At 35.0% G+C, this 6612-nt stretch overlaps 1 non-coding gene across 1 annotated transcript; it reads left to right on the top strand.

Moving 5' to 3' along the window:
* The first annotated feature begins 5491 nt into the window (after positions 1–5491).
* Smp_tRNA_01950_Gln_TTG.1.1 lies at positions 5492–5562 on the top strand. Its single transcript has one exon. It is a non-coding gene (tRNA).
* Positions 5563–6612: the final 1050 nt, after the last annotated feature.

The following is a 6612-nucleotide window of genomic DNA, read 5'->3' as shown; positions in this document are numbered from 1 at the left end:
AAGTGGATTGGACATACATTACGGAAATCACCATTCCCTAACTTGGAATGGTGAAGGGAAGTGGCAAAGAGGAGGACCAAAGAACACATTACGCCGTGAAATAGAAGCAGATATGAAAAGGATGAATAACAACTTGGAGGAACTGTAAAGGATTGCTCAGGACATGGTTGTATGGTGAATGTTGGTGGGCGGTCTATGCTCCTCGATGATGAGTAACAGGAGTAAGTTAGTTAGTTAGTTAGTATCTCAAGTAACATCAATGATATACTTCAGTTACCAACATTGTATCACTATTCATTATATACTAAGAATTAGGTAGATAAAAAGTTTGATATTCTATGATCCAAAATAAAGAATTACATCACTTCAATTTAAGAAAGTAGTATTATTTCAATTGTTCAATTCTCTGTTGTTGTTGTTCTGGTTTTTTTTATCTCCCTGCAATATGACACCATACTCTTCAACTATTAGAGATGAGTGTAAACTCACAAAATAACCACAGAGCATTGAACATTTACTTAATCTGATAAATCTTGCTGATTGAATGCTATACTCAGATCCTAAGCTAGTCTTGTACCCCTAAGCTAGAACTACATAGCGACTTCAACACGAGAGAAAAGGTACAAAATATGCGAGAAGCACTTTATTCCAAAGGTTCATAAATAGTCCTCAGAGTTACCATTCATAATTCTCTACGGGATATAACATAATCATAGATTGGAGCTTATTGACTAATTCCCTTTTTTAACCTTATATAGAATTGAACCCATAGAGTAAATCATATATCATCATTGTTAAATCTTATATTTTCAGAAGGGGGGTTTTGTGGAGATTTTAGTAATATTATGTATTTGAGATCATAAGTCAATGGAAGCTAGACCATCATGGGAAACGAAACGGCCATCCAGTACTTCCAGGTTTTCCATGATTGTTTAGTTTCAATGGACTCATGATGTCAACTATCTAAGATCTTATATTTCTTCCAACTTTAAATGATTCTGATTAAAGTATCACTGATAATATGAAATCATAATCATTGATTACTACCTTCAATGTTACGGATATTTCAAGTTCAAGTTTAAGATCACAAATATTGAAATAACTGATCCCTATCTATATGATTCCTTTGTAAGATCTTTTGTTATGTACAAAGAAACAAGAAGCCTTGACAAACTAAGGAAGCTATTTTTGGGGACGTTATTTCATTTAATTCAAAGTTTGTAAAACTGTAACATTTACTTTTTTCCCTAGTCTATTTTACAGATCATAAGCTTTCGTTTGATGTAGGATTCACTACTATGGCTTTTTCTGTTCGTTCCAAAGCTATTGTAATTTAGACGTAACCTTTTGTACTCTAATCCCCCAGTTTTGGACATCATTGTATCATCCTAATTATTGTACGTTGTGGTCACATTAGTCATCTATATTATTCATGTATCTTTTTATATTGATCTGAATTCGGGTACCAGATCGGATTTTGGAATAAAGCGAGTAGTGTTCCAGTTGTCCTTGTCTTCTCTCTCTCGTGCGTGTGCCTGTCAACCAATCAGGTGATAGAATAGTTTTTGTCTATCTACCCCCACTTCGAACTCAGGCATACTAGCCTTAAGGTTAACCTAGTGTCACCCTATCGCATCAAGGTCTTAATACACATTAGACAAATTATCCTTGGCACGAAAGTAAGTAGACAGAATCAAGGATATAACATTAGTTACCATAGCAATCTTACATTTAAAAAAAAATGAATTCCTGATAATGGAATTCAGACAGATTGTTTTGAAAATATCTTCATATTATTTTGAAAAAAATCTTTCTTTATAACTAAATTGTAACTACATAGATACAATTAGTTGACATTCCTAAGACAGAAATACTTCAAGTGGGATATATATACTTGTCTATAATAATAATAAATTATGTCCATTAGGTTTGACAGTTTAGAAATTCAAACATACATGGATAACCATATGGATATTCTATCATACATACATACATATATATCTATCTATACAGGGATGGATTTAAATGGAACAGATCAAATAAGTAGTTAGTTCATTAGTAATGACAGTGTAAAAGTATAAATGACATATTACCTGAATATAGACTTATATATGGATATATGAATACAGACTATTCAATGTATCAACTATTGAATGGAATGTCATCGATTTTCAGCCATGGTGGATAGAATGAAAACGACAAGGATTATAATTATGTTTGGAATGTTTTTTTTCTAGAAAAGTGAAGAATCTAGAAATTGGCAAGATTCTATTTTTGAATATCATACTAATCTATAGTCTGGCTGGATTAAAGTCATTTTGTAGTGAACAAGAAGACGAGTGGGGACAATTGAATGTTTTTCAGTACAGAATTACAGATTAAAATCTGACAACTATTTAATATTTTATAGTTCAGATCATGAGTCAATTGAAGGTAGATCACCATGGAAAACTTGGAAACACTGGACGGCCGTTTCGTCCTATTGTGGGACTCCTCAGCAGTGCGCATCCACGATCCCGTTAACACCGCTGGATGCCGGCTCAGTGGTTTATCGGTTAAGTGCTCTGGCGCGAGACTGGTAGGTCCTAGGTTAGAATCTCGCGAAGCAAGATCGTGGATGAGCATTGCTGAGGAGTCCGACAAGAGGATGGAACGGCCATTCAGTGTTTCCAGGTTTTTCATAGTGGTCTAGCTTCAATTGACTAAAATACTTCTAATTATCACAGTTTTCTCTACACAAATATATTTTTCAACTTTGATTTCAATAAGTATGTTCAAGTCTTCATTTATTTAGGATCTATAGTGACTGAATAACTTAGGAACGCAACATATGAATTCAAACATAAATGACTTCATTGTAAGCAAAGATGGATAGTGGCTAGCAGTGAAATCCAGGATGCGCGTTTCGTCCTGTTTGAGACTCGTCAGCTGAATGTACCTGCATCTCAGACTTGTTGACGTTCGCTCTGGGACTCGAACCCAGTATCGTTCTCTTCAAATGCCATCGCGTTATCCACTCAACTACTGAGTCCTGATAGCCACTTACCTGTGTAATGGGGTGAAGTTTAAATTCACTTAGTATTGTTTGTTTCGATCTTCCCATTGATATTGACGATGTTGATGATGACTTTATATTAAATGATTTCTATTTTTTAAATAACTAGATACCTTCTTACTATGACATATATTTATATTAATGTACTTTCTATCATAACCTGTAAATGACAACAGTAAGTATATATCAAATATGTTTATAGAGAAATCACTTATTTAGTTACCATATATATAAATTAAACATTATTATTATTATTATTAGCTTTATTCAATATTATATTTCTGGTACAATATAGAATTCTCAGCACAAAGTACTTCAACAAGTTTCCGTTTCTTACTTCTTCGTCCTTCCTGACGATGAATATTGAGTGATCACCAGTTAGAACTTAGCAGCCCAGTCAATCGACATCTGGATAATGTACATTCTTGTCGCTGCATATTGCCAGCAACCACGATATCTCTGATTAAGCCTTCTGTAACCTTTACAGCGAAATGTCTTACACTTTTCAGAAACGCACCTGAATAGATTGTGCGATTAATAGGCATAATGATGTATTAAAACAAATGAAATCAGATAACTTGTTGAAATATCTAGATGACAGGAACAGGTAGCCCAGATGTTTAAACAGGCCGCCAAAACTAAGTATATTGAAATCTATATAAGCTTACATATATATATGACATAGATACATGAGAACATTTATCATTATATTACTTAAGATTGGATACGCTTAAACTGATATAAACATACCAAAGATACAGTTGTCAACATGATCATCATTATAAAAGCCATAGTCATATGATTCAATGTATCTTATTTTCTTATCTATTACATGATGATAATCAGTATGGAATACTTGATTTCATGTGAAGTTATTAATGATGAAGAATTATTGATTTTTATTCATATATGTAAGATACATTTTATGTATAAATGAAATACGACTATGGTGTGGGTTACTGATATCCATATAAGTATTATATGGTGATGATTGGGCATTGAATGTATTTCAGTAAAAGATCGATAAGGAAAGAACAGAAACGAAACGCAATTAGTATGAAAATGCATGAATAATAATGATCGGAGATTATGGATAGATATTTGCAGAAGGAACAGTCAAGATCAAGACAATTGATTGATAGTTTGTAAATTAACTGTTCACCATATGGTTCTGTGATGTGCCAGAACACATTCCATTGTCTCCATCCATACTCTTGTTCCCTACACTACTATATAATCAGATTTAAAGAATATCTTATGCAAAGTATAATTTTTCTTATTGTTTTATGAACATTATAACATTAATGATATATTATACTACTGATAAGTCATTTGAAGCTAGACCACCATCGAAAACCTGGAAGCACTAGACGACCATTTCGATAAATTATTGAAATTTAGAGAATTCAGTAATTTTTTATAGTTCCTTTGAATACTTATATACTTTACTTACTTACTTACGTCTATAACCCATCAACGAGGAGTATACTCCACTCACTAACATTCTCCATCCAACTCTATAATGGATAATCATTTCCAATTCATTTCAGTTACTAATCATCCTTTTCATATCTGCTTACAATTCTTGACTCAGTATGTTCTTTGAACTTACACTCATCCGTTTCCCTTCAAGATTCCATGTTAGGACTTGTCTCGTAATGCGCTTTAGTGATTTCCGTAATTACGTCCTATCCGCTTACAACATCTTTTCCAAGTCTACTCTTTAGCTAGAATCTGGTTTGTCCTCTCCCATAAAAGGCTGTTGTTGATGGTAACCGGCCAGTGAATGTTAAGTAATTTGTGTAGACAACTGTTTAGAAATACTTGTAGCTTCTTGATGATGGTTGTAGTAGTTCTCCATGTTTCAGCTCCCTACAAAATAACTAACAGTCTTGACGTTCGTATTGAAGATTATACTTTGAAGTTAGTTGACAGTTGTTTTGAGTTCTATATGTTCTTCAATTGTAAGAATGCCGCCATTGTTTGTCAATCTTCGCCTTTACGTTTGCATCCGATCCTCGTTGTCCATCGATGATGCTGACCATGAACGTGTAGGATTCCACCTCTCCCAGAGCTTCTGCATCAAGTATGATTGGTTTGGTCTTTTGTGTTGCATTTCAAGGTCTTGCTTTTCCCATTGTGTATGTTGAGGTCGATTGATGCCGAGGCTGCTGTTACATCAATTGTCTTCGTCTGTATTTATTCGTGTGTATGAGATAGATGCGCTAGGTCATCTTCGAAGTACAAACCTTCTAATTGATTCTGAGATGTTTATTGTATTCCGTGCTTCTCCTCACATGTCGAGGTCTTCATAATCCAGTCAATCACCATTAGAAAGAGGAAGGGCGAGAGTAGACAGCCTTGTCTGTAGTTAGGACATTCAGTTATGGCCACACCAACCCAGGTTCGAATCCTGATAGCGTCATTCTATTTATTGTCCTCGTGATGTAGTGGTTAGCACTTTGAACTTTGAATGCGGCAACACGAGTTCGTGTCTCTACGAGGCCTCGTGCTGTGAGCACTTTTTAACTCCATCTGTAGCTCTTCTAAAGTTACTGCCGGTCACAATCCCGGGTAAAGGATGAGGGTTGGGCATGAGGCTAGAGACCCCATCCCGTAGAAAACTAACCCGTTAAAAAAACTCCTACCAGAATATTTATATAAATGACTGTTTATTTTATTTCAATTTATAGGTGTGAGGACTCTTGAAATTATATGGGAAGATTTACAACTAAAATGGATGCTTTTAGTGTTGTTGTGTTCTCTGAGTTTAATATTTGAATTATCAACTATATATTGTCATTCTCGACAATATCGTCAGTCTTTACCAGTTAATTCATGAAATTCAACACTACCATTGTCGTTTCTATGCAGACATAAAGGCAAGAATTGGCAAAGCAAGGATAGCATTCCTACAATTGAACAACATATGGAACTCAAAACAACTGTCAACTAACTTCAAAGTAGAATCTTCAATACGAACGTCAAGACAGTTAGTTATATTGCAAGAAGTTGAAACGTGGACAACTACTACAACCATCGTAAAGAAAGTGCGAGTATTTATAAACAGTTGTCTATGCAAAATACTCAACATTCACTGACCGGATACCACCAGCAACAGCCTTCTGTGTGAGAGGACAAACCAGCTTCTAGCTGAAGAGGAAATTAGGAAAGGTCGTTGGGAGTGGATTGGACATACACTGAGGAAATCACTAAAGTGCATCACGAGGCAAGCGATGACTCAAAATCCTGAAGGGAAGCGGAAAGGAGGAAGGTCAAAGAACACATTACGCCATGAAATAGAAGCAGAAATGAAAAGGGTGAATGTTAACTGGGAGGAACTGGAAAGTATTGCCCAGACCAGAGTTGGATGGAGAATGCTGGTGGGTGGCCTATGCTCCTCGATGATGAGTAACAGGCGTAAGCAATTAAGTCAGTATTGTCGTTTCTACTTTTCTAACATTGACTGTATCATTTATCCTTGAAGATCTTAAGAATATCTACCTTCAATGACATCCTCAGACTACTTATAACATTTTCCATTATTCTTTTCTTAT

This window comes from Schistosoma mansoni, assembly GCF_000237925.1.
Source record: "Schistosoma mansoni, WGS project CABG00000000 data, supercontig 0138, strain Puerto Rico, whole genome shotgun sequence".
Classification (NCBI taxonomy): domain Eukaryota; kingdom Metazoa; phylum Platyhelminthes; class Trematoda; order Strigeidida; family Schistosomatidae; genus Schistosoma; species Schistosoma mansoni.
The sequence above is the reverse complement of the archived record's forward strand: the minus strand, read 5'-3'. Positions and strand labels throughout refer to the sequence as shown.